Genomic DNA, 13,930 nt, shown 5'->3' with positions numbered 1-13,930 from the left:
AAGAGCGGATATGGTCACTCCAGCCTGCCCAGGGACCAGGGAGTCGTTTTTTTCCAACCTCATTCAGCTGCCCCATGTACAGCACTGATGTCCCCGAGCAGCTCCATCACCTCAAGAAATGCCACCCCACCTGCCAAACAGTTTGGATGCTCTTTGAAAACAGTCTGTTTGTAGAAGGATATGGCTCCAGACAGAAGAACTGTCACAAGGCGAGGTTTGTTTTCACATGGCAGGAGCACGCAGCCCCCGGACCATACTGGGGGTTCTCACTCCACTACTTTCGGCTCCTTCGCACTGTCCTGGCTACCTAAATTAAAATGGCTGCGCATTAAGATGCCTTTGCAATCTTTTTCAGAGCTTCATGGAAGGATTTTGTTCAGTTTATCCCAAAGGAGCTGGCCCAAATATGTATAGCAGCATAAATAAGCACAGAATCCAACACTTATTTTTACCAGTTTGGTAATACAAAGATGCACATGAGAGAAGAATGAGAAGGAGACTTACCTGGAATTTTCTTTCCAGATCCATGTAAGATACATACATACACATAAACTGTACATGACATTTGTTGCCTTCACAGTGATGATGGGTTGGGTGAGGCCTGAGAAACTTGTGACAGTCTCTGTGTCCACAACGCCAGGACACACTCCCAGAACAGGTTTATTCACACCAATGAATTTAAACCCTATTTTTCTTGCAAACAGTAATGTACAAAGCTTTCAAAGTCACTTTGAGAACATTCGTGCAGATGAATTTTATAAAGAACAAGTATAAAGCAGCTTAAGCATAGCTGGAGAAAATTCATTAACGCTTAGAGTGAAAGGTAGTGGAATTGCATATATTTACTACATTTACCACCCTGTGCACCTAGCTCTAGGGCAGTCTTAATATTTTCCTATATTTACCCTATTCATGCAGCTCTAGAACAGTTCTACTATCTTTCTCACTTTTCTTGACCTTAAGATTGTACCAAGCATAAATTATTTGTAATCATTTGCTACATTCAATCAAGTTAACCCATTGCTTTAATACTCTTGCTTTGTGTTCCCTTTCCTCTGACTGCTGCATCTTTAACAAAAGAAACCCAAACCCCCAAAAAACTAGAATTATGAATAAAAAAGAATAAAAAGGGCACAGAATGAGTAGCAAAGGATAAAAGAAGGGGAGAGAGAGAAAGAAAAATGTTAGATAACAAAGAGAAACTTTACATTCTGTGTGACCATGGATCATAAGGAATGCGTAAGATTAAATATTTAATGTGCTTTGGAAGAATTAATTTTTTAGGTCTTGAAAGATCAAGGATGGCCTTATCTGTAACAATCTGCAGCAGAGAAATGATCTTAAACCCGGTAGCAGGTTAAAGAGAAAACAGAAAACTGGCAGAACACTGATCACCAAGTAACAGCCGATTACCTTCTTGTCACAGGTTCCTCTAATTCCACAGTGTCGGGGATCTCCCTGACCAGTGCCCTCCCCAGAGGCTTGGTAGCCCCTTAACTCCTTTCCTACATCTCATCAAATACAGCAGAGCACACAGAAGTGCGACGCAGTATTTGATATGAGCACAGAAGACGCCGAGAGCTGCAGAAGCTTCTGCCAACTGGATTGTCAAGAAATGGCACTTTTTCAGCCTCCTTTTGCTCCCCCCCCACCCCCAGCAATTGCATACCACGGTAGGCACTGCAGTCAGCAGTCTGGCAGGCAGCTAAATTCCAAGTTGTTCTTAAATACAGGAGAAGTAAAGACTCTTTAATTCTGTACAGCTCTTGGGATTCAAAGGCTATTTCTAATCTAATATATTTTCTCCAACAAAGAGCCGTCCCGTTCTGCAGCCTGGGTTAGCTATTTAACTGGAAAAGTACAGCTTGTTTTGATTTCGGCAGAGGCTATTTATCAAGAGCTGTATGATTATGACTTTGACTTGCTTAAAACAATGCAAGAGGTCCTTTCCAATCCTATGCTCCTAAATAAAAATAAGTCCACTGAGCTTCTTAAGGCTTCTACTCTATATCCTCAGCTTTCTTCTCTGCTTAGATGTCTCTGTCCAGTCTCTCAATAAAACCAAAGTTTATGCTTTTCTGAGAAGATTGGCATGTTGATCCACTGAAATTTTCCTTGTGCAAGCCAGTAAACCTGACAATTATGTGGATCTATATAAGCAGGATACACATTCTTAGATCTCCATAAATTCAGTACCTCTCCAGCACTTTTACAAATGGTTAATAACAAGAACCACTTACCTGAAAGTCCATTTGGGGAATTTTACCAGAACCAAAGTAAAAAAAAAAAAAATTTAAAACAAACAAACAAAAATCAACCTGATTTTTAATTGCTGTCACAGCACTAACATAAGAAGCATGTTAAGACAGATTTTAATAACTTTTCTCATTCTTTTATCTATAATATACCTGCATAATCTGGATGGTTTACTCTGCAGAACTTTAATCTCTCTTATAAGGAGGGGTTTCCCTATGATACAAAATAAGAGCAACATTATTAACCTATTTGTATTCTAGTAGTACTTCAGGACTTCTAACCAGAAAGCACGTGTCACCATGCTAGGTGTCATACAAACATCTAATAAAATTTGCCCGCCATCCAAAATGTATCAAGATAGAGAAGATGAATTATGAGAGCCCAGCTTGTTAACTCCCATCGCTATGCTGAGCAGCAATCGTTCTTCATTTGCTTCAGTCTGTGCATATGAGGGAGGGAGATGGCTGCTGAAGAGGACAGACTGAACAGTACATAGATGTGGGAACAGGAGAAGCAACATGGAAACCAAAGGGATGTTCAACAGCTGGTAGAGAAGGGAGGTGCCAAAGGGGGGCATAGATGAGCGGGGTGGTGCAAAAGAGGGGCAGGAGTTGAGAAAACTCCCTTTTACACAAAAGCAAAAACAGTCAGAGCAGAAGCATGAAAAAGATGGTAAAAAGAAAAGGTCGTAGGACGGCACAACATCCATTAGTTGCTCCCCTACCAAGAAGCATGTCGCCAGGAAAGGAAGAGCCGCGCTGGCCTCCCACAATGATCGCTTTGCAACACCAACTCCTTAATTTGTCAAATTTGCCAGAAATTGCTAAACCAAAAGGCCCCAGCAGAAATGGTTACTGTCTGCTGAGTTGGTAGCACTCAGACAAAAAAAACGTAATGTGAACTTCCCTTTTCTCTGGAAACTGTTCTATGGGGCTAACAGAAAAACAACAGCCTGACAGAAGGGGTCTACAGCAATAGGTTAAGCAAATTATAAGGGAAATCTTTTGACCCTTTAACATAGTTTCTGGCTAGGTTAGTCCTTAAATAATGCAGGTTAAATATAGATGGTAAAAAAAATGACAAAGGAGTATTTTTGCAGGAAAACCCCTTCGCACAGAAACCTTGGCTTTAGCCTGCTTAAAACCTCACCTGGAAATGTGCATTTTTGATCAACATTCTGAAAGGTTTTTAAACAAGCAAGTGCAGTGCTCACCATTCCACTTTTCAATGTGATGGAAATAACAGAGGGCTCAACTCCTTTCCTTGAGTACACGGCGGTTACTGAAATCTGAGCTGAGCCCGTCAGCGTGCACACCCTTAGCAAGGTTATGGGCATGCACGTTCCATCAAACATGTATCTTCTCCCCAAAAGGAGAACATTACTAACTGACTAACTGGTAGCCAACAGCCACACAGCTGGGGGCAGGGGCACAGGACCATTGCTGTCTCCATTTTAACGTCTTTCTATCCCCTTCCTGCAAACAAGTGAGAATAGCCAAAAATTGTTACAAAAAAAATATCGGGAAACCTTCTGGGGAAGAAATGATTGGTCTCTGCTGTCCAATAACTGCAATTATACAACAAGACTTCGAAGACAATGTTTTGGAATCTTTGGTGTTTAGGGGTTGCTGATGTTGGGGGGATGCTGATCAGTATATATTGAGAGCATAAGAGAACGTCAGAATTGTCTGATGCTTATTGTCTTTCTAGTATTTCTAAATTTTTAAATATTTCTACATTTTCCTAATGTTTCTAATAATTATTTTTAAACCATGGTGTGTAGGCAACAGTTGTGGATGTTCTTTTTGCTTGTTTGTTTACAGAGCCAACTAATGTTTATTGATTTGTAATCACATTGCATCTCTCTGTTACTTTTAAGATTTATGACATATGATTAATGATGACTAAACATTTTGTCAAGCAACTCTCATTTACAGTTAAACTTAAGTATGTGATAGTCCAATCACTTTCTGAATCATCAGGCACTTATTAATATCCCATTATGTCCTTAAAGAAATGTTAACATACAACCATAATTGTTTGGAAATGCTGAAAAAGTTTTTTATTCAAAGCGGTCTTTAGCTGACACTTTTCGTACATCTGGTTGATTAATTTTTTTTCATCTTGAGGAAAATCTTGCCCTGAGAAAGAGTACCACTGCAAAGCTGCCATGGAACATGTGGGAATAGGACATTGTTTCTTAGACCATTATGCAGCCGGTCTGTGGATATCACTATTCTACTCTTCTTTTACAGATTCTGCAGCCCAGATTCTACTTTGGTGATAAGAACCAAAAAACTAACCTCTCTTAGGTTAGCCGGAGATGACCTGCCGAAGGAGATACCAAGCAAATGCTCTTCTGATCCCTCCAGAGAAAATTAGGATGTTCTCAGGCACCCCAGGAGTGCTCAGGCACCAACAGTGCAGCTGTGCCTCATAAAACTGAGGGGCTGAAGACTATGGAGACACATCTTCCTGCACACACCTGGAGGTGCCAAAGGCCACCCAAAAAGCTGTGGTTGCTGCCAGCTTTTATGTCTCATCTCTGACAGGAAATCAGTGCAGATGGACGCCGGCTCCAGCATACGTCCCCAGTGGGGGGGTCACAGACTGGGGAAGCACTGGCACCTTTCTGTGGTGTCCTGGGAAAGCTGCCACCCAGCGCTCAGACACTCCTCGGCAGAGGGGAAGCCAAGAAAGCAGGAGGCAGGACCACGGGACACTGATATGTCCTCACCTAGAAATCTCAGTGATACACTTGCAGAAGATGTACTTGTGCTTAGAGCTGTTTTGCAGTTGTCATCTTTTCAGCCCTTCTGTTTATGGAAAAGCCTTATTCGAGTTATGCAAAACTAATTTGGTTTATAATGTCCTTGAGGCTCCTGGCTGAGTCTTAATAAAATGAGGAACTGCACTTAAGCAAAGACTTTTTTTTCCCCTGTTCTTGCAGTTTTCAGAGCCTGAGCAGCATTGTCGGTTTTTAACACAGAAAATACTTTTCACTGTTAATTTTCAAGACGTGAACCTTACACAAGTGCTTTCTAAAGGGAAAGGAGATGACTATTTTAGAAAACAAATTCTGTACCTACAGAACAAGCTATCCAGAAGATTGCCTCTATTTATCTGATGTTCCAGGGCTGCTGTTTGCGTCAATTCATCATCCTCTCCTTCAATATGCAAGATTTGTTTGCAAAAACTAATCAGGCATGAAAAGGCAAGGCAGGTTATTTCCTTTCATTCATACAAGCTTATGTTCTGAAACAAAGCTATTAGGATACTTGATGCCATACGTGCTCTTCTAATGGACAATATGCACCATATGATAGCAAAATGTCACTGTGACCATTATTTTTCTTGGGAGGTTTTCAGCTGAAACCTTGAACTCTGTAAAATTTAGGTAGCCCTACTATCATTTCAAAGCCAATATTATTTTTCTCTTTAATAATAGTAATATATTAATGGAAGAAAAAAAATCTCTAAATACTGGAAAGACAACAGTTTAAGACAAAAACCAGGATGTCTGCTGTTTCCTGAAACAGGCTTCCAACAGCAACCACTGACGAGTGTTGCTTTACAGGGTTAGGTATTTCTGAGTCATTGCACAGATTACATTTACTCTATTAAAAACAAAATATATATTATATATAAAAATTATATAATCTATATAATATAGCTATAGGTACATACCAATGAACACATCTGTACAAGAAGCCTTATATGTGTGTCACTGAACACAAACTTCAGCAAATAACAACAGCGAAGCTACTAAGCTGGGAAGGAAACATCAAATACTAAAATGAAAGACAAGGAAACAGATGGAGGTCAAGAGAAAAAACTCTGCGCATGCCATAAAAAAGAAAAAAATCTCTGACCAGGAAGAATGTATTTGACAGCATGCACATGAAGAAAACATGCATCTATCTTAGTGAAATCACACACTGAAAGTTAACAACCAACCAACACTTCTTGGGCAGATCAGCACATTCTTCACAGTCAGCCTTCCATTCAGCCTCACCAAACCATCCATATTTCAACTAGATCCTTGCTTAAAGATTCCCTAAAAGTTAAAATAAGCTATTAAAGCTTTGAGAAAAGTGCCTCAAGTTCCCTCTGCTGAGTGAATACTGGTGCAGCTACTTCATTACATCATTTTCAGGAACAATTAGCAGGAACTTTCCATGCTACTTCAGGGTGTACTTCTGCTAATTAGTATTGCAGCCCAGAAATACAGTTTCTCAATTTTATGTTAAAGAACTTTTCTGTCTGTAGGCAATGTTTTTATTTTGGTAAGTGAAACATGGAAAAAAAAAATAAATCTACCTGTCCTATTAAGTATGTTTTACCTTTGCTCTCCAGATTTCCGGCTATTTAATTCTTTAGAAGTTAGTTTCCATTTTCATTTTCTCTGGTGTTCCCATACAGCTCCTCAGCTCGTATCTTCTTGGCTCCATAGGTACACAGAACTGTCAGCAAGCAGAATATTACAGTCAGGCTTCAAACTTCCTGATGTTCACTTTCAAGGAACTTAGGGAGATGTGACTGCAGAGAATGCTTAAAAAATAGCTGACCACAAGAAGCCTGGGATTAGCTTAACTCATAAAAAGCACGAGGACTGTGCAGCAAAGGACCCTAGGGTACCTCTGGCAGGAAAACTAACCTGTAAGTAGAGAGGGCAGAAATCTTACAGAAAAGAAGTTGGAGTTACATTAGGCGTAATGAGACAGCACATAGAGAAACAGGAAACCGCTTTCCCCAGATTGTATCGTGTTTGTCTTTTCTCTTCAACAGCTACACTGAAAGGCAAATAGCTATAAAAGAAAGAGCAAAAGAACCCATATGGAGCAGCAAGACAAGACATTAGGGAGTCATCTTGTTAAATGTTAGACAGTAATGATAAGAGAGCCCATAAAAGGTGAAATTTTAAAGGACTTGAAAAGGGAAAAAAAGAGAAAAAGAGACTGATTCTATCTGAGAAAAAAACCCTAGAAATTTATCTAAGAACTAGTCATAAAGGAACTGATAAAAATGCTCCAACTCTTCTTCCCATTAAACCCAATCCTAATTACAGCAGCTGAGAACAGCAGAGCATTTACAACCCCAGACCCAGCCCAGCCTGCCAACTCTGCCATAAAACACCCAAACTATGCGGGCTGTGCTGCTTCGTGTGATCCTACAGACCGACTGCAGGCCATTTATCACAGCATCTTAAGCCACCGCATTGGAAAGTTTATAAAAACAAACACCTGGCTAAGAAATTCAGGCAAAGGTTGTAGAAATAAGTATAGACTTTCAACCTGGTACCATGCTCCCATAGGAGTTATAAGGAGGTTTAAAAAAAAAAAAAAAGTCATGCTGGCTCCTCTATCTCACACCTTCCAATTATTGACATTACTGGTCAAGGAGCCATCATGAAGAAATGCATTTGCTACCTGTTCAGACTGGATGGTCATATGAGTATCATTTGGTCAAAGTCTCACCACACGTCAACTTAGGAACCAAAATCCAAGAGACTTAAAAGGAGGACTCAACAGTTATCCTCTTATCCTGTTATTCCAGCCAACCTTGTAATTGTCCGTTAACTAGATCCCATTATCGATAATCCTTTTAGTGGGATCAGTTTCATTTTAAACAGCTTATTACATCGATGACAAAAGAAGCAAAAATAACTCAAGAATGATCAGGCAACAAAAATTCCGTCGAAAAACAATGTTTATATCTTGATACAGGGAGGATGATATTCCTTAAAATCTTTTCTAGGTGAAATTAAGTTTTTTCCATGAGAGAGAACAGGCCCTAGGGATTTTTTTCAAGAACATCTTCTATTTACAGTGGAAATTCACCCCACCTAAGCAATAAACTAAAGCTGTTATGATAGAATTATTTAAAAATTGCATCTTCTGAATTACCTGAAAGAGTAACCTGGAGAGTCCCAAACAACAGCTGGTACAGGGAACTGTTGGTTCACCCGTAAGTTCATTGACACCATAATATCAAAAGGATAGTCCTGATCTCATGTTAAAACTGAGAAACAAAAATTAAGGTCAAATCAAATCTATATCTATTTCTCAGCTAAGAGATCTCTCACCGAGCTGAGTTTCCATTTCCAGTTAAGTAACACCTGTGTATGTTGGTAGCCTAAAAAACACCTGAAAGATGTTGCTCACAATGTCTGCCTGTGAACTGTCCTGAACAAAGCTGTGTTGCATGCTCCAAATTCTGCGTCCTTGGATCATTTTTCTTCTTGAGCAGGCATTTCACATTAGGGCAGGTGGCATTTCATAAATTTTAAATTACTACAAACTTTCAAATTCACCTGAAGAAAAAAAATAAATCCCAGTCAGTCCTCAAGTGCCAGCTGATCTCCTTTTCCTCTGTCACAGCCACCCTAAACCACATTCCACTTGTTTCACACGTTATCCTGCCTGTCACCACCATCACATCCTCTGGGTTTTTTCCATTTTTTCCCCACTCAGTTTTTATTTAGCGCTTTAGTTCCAATTGCATAGTCCTTCCCTGTCAGGAGGCACTGATACATTGACATCATCATTTAGATGCTTGCTATATTCTCCAGGAGCAATAAAACTAACTCTTAATTTTCAAGGAGTTCGTCCAAGAAGTAGCTTTGTGTACTAGGTTTTCACAACTGTCTCCCAAGGTTTACTTTCTCATCTGGAGAAAAGTAAAAGAGTAAAGTTGCCTACTAAGGGAATCCTCTGCAGATATGCCCGAGATGCCCACGCAAGAGCTCTTCTTTGAAGTATTTTGTTACCCCATGCTTTTTGTCAAACAAGTAGAACTTGGGAACTCTGACAAGTGTCATTTTACCATCAGTCATGTGTGAGCTGCTTCTATGTAGTGTGCACCATAAGCAAAATGCAGAATTACGTCATACGGGTTGCAACTCCCCAGAGACACTCTTCACTCCATGAACTTCATTAAGAATAAACTAACTGTGTGGGGTAATTCTATTTATTCTTTCCAACTTGCTACTCCATCAGGCTAAATTAAATGGACACTGATAGAATGAACTCTGACCAAAAATAAGACAGAAATGAAAGAACGGCTTCATGCAGGTAGATGGGGCAGGGGATGTGTCACAGTTCATCCCAAATTTCCCGTTCTCTCTTGCACTCCCTTGCTCTGCTGCCCTACATACTCTGCATCTGCATCCCTAAGCAAACCCAAACGGTAACTGTTCAAAGCTTAGGACCTGTGCTTGCGCACCACTGGGCTAAAGAACAGGGTGTCGAAATAAAAGGTTTTGCTTCTACGGGAAGCTGGCTCTGGCTGGGATGCACAGGGATGTCTCTGCCTACAAAGACTTTTTGCCCTGCCGATCTGCATTGCAGCCACATGTCAATTTGCAAAAATGAAAAATAAATTGGACCAATTTAATTGTTCTCCAATTACATCCTGTTTTGACTGCTGAGATTTTCACATATTTAGGGTGGAAGCCAGGTCCTTCAATACATAATGACACAAATTGCGTATTTTTGCTGGGAGTTTGAGGGCCCTTTGTGATCAGCTGTGGTGCCACATTCAGTACATTCTTCATCCAATGCCAATTTCTCTGCTGTCATCAAGTTGTATTTTATGGCAGCTGCATTTCCCAAATTAAATATTTGGACCACTTTTAACTCAAAATATCAGATGCACAGAGAAATAGTCTGAACTGGTTTAGATGAGGAAACAGAAACTATTAATTCTATACTTAATAATGAAAACATTTTTTATACAAAAAGCACCAGATGCTACTGGAGCACAGCATGAATATTGCTGAAGTGGAGAAATTACCTGGTCTTTGTATTAACTCAGTCCCTTCAAGAGGGCATGTGCTGCTCCTCGCAGCTGGCTCTCCTTGCTCAGCTGATTTCCATTTCAATGTTCTCTCTGCCCCCTTCAAAAAAGGTACTTCTGCTCACTACTGCTGCTATCGGGCTATGGCTGCCCCAAAGACCGTTCAGACTAGCTAAATAGAGAAATGCTATTACAGAAGTTTAGCAAAGAGAGAAGAAGAAAGTCAACAGGCAGAGGGCACTTTATGAAAAAGCTTCCCAAATGCCTATTGCCTTTATCCAAAACAAGCAGTGTTGTTTGTTTGGGTATGCAACTGTATCTTGGGCTGCACAAGAAGCATGGCCAGCAGGTTGAGGGAGGTGATTCTCCCCCTCTACTCTGCTCTGGTGAGACCCCACCTGGAGTACTGCATCCACCTCTGGAGCCCCCAACATAAGGAGGACATGGACCTGTTGGAGCAGCTCCAGAAGAGGATTATGAAAATGGTCAGAGGGTTGGAGCACCTCTCCTATGAAGACAGGCTGAAAGAGTTGGGGTTGTTCAGCCTGGAGAAGAGTAGGCTCTGGGGAGACCTTATAGCAGCTTTCCAGTATCTAAAGGTGGCCTACAAGAAAGCTGGACTTTTAACAAGGGTCTGTAGTGATAGGACGGGGGGTAATGGCTTCAATCCAGAAGAGAGGAGATTTAGAAGAGATACTAGGAAGAAATTCTTTACTCTGAGGGTGGTGAGGCACTGGAACATGTTGCCCAGGGAAGTCGTGGATGCCCCATCCCTGGAGGTGTTCAAGGCCAGGCTGGATGGGGCTTTGAGCAACCTGGTCTGGTGGGAGGTGTCCCTGCCCATGGCAGGGGGGTTGGAACTAGATGATCTTCAAGGTCCCTTCCAACCTAAACCATTCACTGATTCTAGGAGCTTGAAGGGCTGATTACAGGGGCCTTCAACAGAGAGGAACAAACACAAAGCCAAGAAACTACCAATCCAAATACCTTGGGGAAAGCATACAAGTAATGCATATGATTTCATGTGGGATCACATAGCCCATCACAGTATCAGCAAATGAAGACAGAGCAGAGAGGAGCTGAAACAGTGACCACAGACAAGCAGTGCACAGCCCCAAAGTACGAGCTTCACAACTGTGCACCAACCAGCAGGGTGCCTGAACAAGCTCCAAACACCCTGATGTCGAAGGAACTTGATATTGTCAAACACGTCTACTTGTTGAGATAAGCCCTAAAATGGACAGGAAGAGGAGATATTTGCCTATGTCGACAGACTAAATTAAGAAGTTTTGTGTGGTCTTCAAGAAGCTCTCAAAGCCAGCCAAGTTTAAGATTAATGTACAATGAACACTAAGATATTACTTATTAAGTACTGTAACAGCCCCAAAAACACTGTGGCCAGCAGGAAAACCATTTGAATCAGGAGGGACAAATTAAGAAACTCAGCAGCACCATAGACTCCGAGAAACCCCTGGAGAGGCAGGGGAAAGATCCCACTTCCCACATTTGCATTTCACATCTGGGAAATGTGAGTCATTACATCCACATTGGGAGAAATCCAGAAACTGCAGGAAGGAAGCTTTGAATTTTTTTTTTAAAAAAAGTGAAAGACAGGAGACTTTCCATCTTGGACAAAGGGAGAGAAATAAGTCAGCACTGTCCTGCAGAAGACTGAGGACAAGGAACTAAATTCCCAACTTAAAACCTACTTTCAGGTCCTATTCAGAAAAGGGGAGTTTGGTGGTTGTTAGCTAAAACATCTGCTCGGTTTTTGCACTAAAAACTTGCCTCTACGATCTGCAACGATTGGGAAAAGCCTTTCCTTTTTGAAACACTGAAGACAATGTTTTCTTATTCTATTTGTCTCCTATCTGGAACTTTGCTTCCAACTTTGCAATCAAGAGCTGAAATTTCTTTTACCATATTTTCATTTGCACTCTTACCTAATGCTTAAAATGAATTCAAGAGAAGCTTTCAGACATTAGGTACAGTTTTACCCCATGAGAAATGGAGCACAAATGGTGTGTGTAGGCAAGGACACTGGAAAGCTGAGACAGTTGAAGAATCCCAGAAGTCTGGTCACGTCTCTTGGCAAGCTGTAGGTATCATTTTGATGGTATCACCAAGAGTTAAGACCAGAAGAGACATTTCTCTCGGCAAGCACAGGCCAGCTCTCATCTAACAGAAAGAAAATTTATATTTCCCAGTCCCTCACAGATCGCACAAAAAACTTGGAGAGTTGGAAAGAGAAGGGTGACAAATTAGTGCTCCATAAATAACCTACCAGTCAGTTAAAAGAACAATAATGTACATTATAACTAAATATCCACATATGGCCTACGGCTGCACATTACCATTATTTCTGGACACTGTTATGACAATACTCTGGCAGCAGCTAATGCACTTACCATTCAAAAAGCATTCAAGGACAAAATTCCCCAGAAACCGAATAGATTCTTGTGACAACCAAAAGAGTTAAAGAAAAGAATGTTTAATAGTAAAAGGAGCCCAGTTTCTCTCAAATATATTGTTTTTTCATTAACTTTAACTCTACTCACTTAAATAGCATTACACAACTCATACTTTGCATCAACTTGCAAACTGTTTCCTGGTGCATACAAGTGTGGAGGTACATCCACAACACAGACCAGACATACAACACACATTACAAAGACAGTTGTTTCGTTCTTCTCTGTTATTTACATAACACTCCGAGACAGCATTCACACCAAAGCCCAGAAAATCATCTTACATTAAAGCACCAGAAAAGGGGAAAAAAAGAGACAAATAATCCTTCAGTGAAAACAGGTAACACTGTCTAAAAGCAAACACTAAACACCACTTCATTTACTGTCTTCTCACCTCATTATCTCATCAAATGAAACAAGCAGAAACTAATAAATATGACACATAAACCAAACAACAACAAAAAGTGCTGCTTCATTTGGTTTAAGTCCCCAGGAAAAGCAGCAAGAATATCCTGTTTGTGGAAACCCTGCATTTCTCCAACACCGAACTGCAGCTGAAAAACAACTATTTAATGGCTTTTGTATTGTATGCAGAGTAACTGATAGAGTTTTACTAACGAAGACTAAGCTCATCCTAACTCACTAATAAAATATACTGGCTCAATCCCTCCAGCCAGTTCCACAATCCCTCGCTGCCACAGGTTCTGGGCAAGAAGTCTGCCACAAACTGCTGGCTAACCTTACCACTGGATAAGTCATCTTGCTGCTCAAGCGATGACCTGTTGCCTCAGGGGGCTGTACAGCTTAAAATGCCGCAGAGACGAAAGTGATGGATTTTGCAAGGAAAGATGCTGTAAGTGCCTGCTGGCTATGCCTGCGTTCCACAGGATCCTGAGCTCTACTACCACGGTGTCTGTGACCATGCCGGACAGGCGGCACCTGAGCAGCTGGGCACACAGCCCCACCGAGAGCAGAGAACGCTTCTTCCAAAAGCAGAAGGATGAGGGACCTTAACATCAAAGATTTTGTACTCAGAAGATCATAGCTTGCCCTGCGTGCAGTTACATCCAGCATCCTACAAGCCTAAGAGAGACAAGGAGACGATCCAGAAAAAGACAGTCTCCACCCAGGTATCTTCTTCCGGAGTAGCTGGATTGGTACATAGTCCTGTTGGCAACAGCTCTTCCGTTTACCACATCATAGCAAATGCAGACAGCTTCCAGAGAAGAAAACAAAACTATCTTTGCAGTTCAATAAGCTGAATAGAAAACACCTTCCTTTTCAGTGAAGAAAAACTGAGTGCTTAGCCTGGATGTTCTTTGTTTTAGTTTTAAAGAATTGCACCTTTCCAAGTTGCTCCATCGCAGAGGCTGTGAGCCTACCGCCCGCAGGCAGGCTGCAGCTGGCAG

The sequence above is a fragment of the Charadrius vociferus genome, unplaced genomic scaffold (assembly GCF_000708025.1).
Source record: "Charadrius vociferus isolate BGI_N301 unplaced genomic scaffold, ASM70802v2 scaffold436, whole genome shotgun sequence".
Taxonomy (NCBI): domain Eukaryota; kingdom Metazoa; phylum Chordata; class Aves; order Charadriiformes; family Charadriidae; genus Charadrius; species Charadrius vociferus.
Note: the sequence above shows the minus strand (reverse complement) of the source record.